This window comes from Eriocheir sinensis, chromosome 22 (genome assembly GCF_024679095.1).
Source record: "Eriocheir sinensis breed Jianghai 21 chromosome 22, ASM2467909v1, whole genome shotgun sequence".
NCBI classification, from domain to species: domain Eukaryota; kingdom Metazoa; phylum Arthropoda; class Malacostraca; order Decapoda; family Varunidae; genus Eriocheir; species Eriocheir sinensis.
Window position 1 is genome coordinate 13746479 of NC_066530.1, and position 1453 is coordinate 13747931.

Consider the following 1453-nt stretch of genomic DNA (forward strand, 5'->3'; position numbering starts at 1 on the left):
CACTGAGTTTAATTTCATCAGTAGATCATCACAATGGAAAAATAAGTTGTGTTTCTTATATTCACTTAAAAGTCAGACTTCTTTAGCGATTTGAAGGAGCAAATTTAAGGGAGAATGATGATGATGATAATAATAATAATAATAATAATAATAATAATAATAATAATAATAATAATAATAATAATAATAATAATGACTAATAGATAATAATATGAATGAAAGAAGAAGAAAAATACGAAAGAACAGCAACAGAAGAACGAATTAATAAGTAAAAACAGAAGCAGAAACTGACAATGAGACAAGTCGAGAAAGAAAGAAACAAACAAACAAGAAAACACTCACAAAGAAAGATAAAGACAGAGAGAAACACAAAGAAAGAAAAGACGAAGAAGACAAGAGAATCATGAGAAAAAAAATTACAAAAAGGTGTGAAAGAGCAAACACAACAAACAAAAAAACATCGCAACCAACTACCAAGGTCAGCAAAGGAGAGAGGAGTTGAAGGATGAGGAGAAACAGGAAGAGGAGGAGGAGAAGGAGGAGGAGGAGGAGGAAGAGGGAAGAATTAAGTATGAAAAAAAGGTAAGTGAAAGGCGCGAAAATAAAAATAAAATAAATATAAAAAATCGAAATAAAAGAAGAGAGGAAACACTAGCGGAGTTTACCTATGAATATAAAAATGACTTCAAAGGTGAGGAGTGGACAGGTAAGGGCGATAATTAATGCGAAAGTAATCAAAAGGTGTGTCAGGTGGTCGAGAGAGAGAGAGAGAGAGAGAATTTACATAGATTTACATAGAAAATCAGACCACACAGACCCCATGGTTAAGACTATAGGTGGTCTGTCCTTAAACCTAAGTGATTTTACATTAAGGCGAATTTTCGCGGTCAACATTGTATCAAAATCATCAGAAGGCGCCAAAACGTTACATTTCTATTCTAGTTGATATTAAGTTGAAGGAAGTGACGGTCGAGCTTTTTTTTGAAGGAGTCAATCGTGTTACAGTGGACCACTGATGGTGGGAGCTTATTCCATTCTTGCACTACAACGTTGGTGAAGAAAACTTTGGTGCAGTCTGAATTTACTTGTCTACATCTGAGTTTTACGCCATTGGAAAAAGAGAGAGAGAGAGCGAAGGACGGGAATGAGGGAGGAAAGAAGAAGGAAAGGCAAACGAAGATGAAGTGTAAAATATCGAGAGAGAGAGAGAGATGAGGTAGGAAAGAAGAATGAAAGGCAAACGAAGATGAAGTGTAAAATATCGAGAGAGAGAGAGAGAGAGAGAGAGAGAGAGAGAGAAGAATGAAAGGCAAACGAAGATGAAGTGTAAAATATCGAGAGAGAGAGAAATGAGGGAGGAAAGAAGACTGAAAGGCAAACGAAGATGAAGTGTAAAATATCGAGAGAGAGAGAGAGAGAGAGAGAGAGAGAATGAATGGATACTTAATTTTTC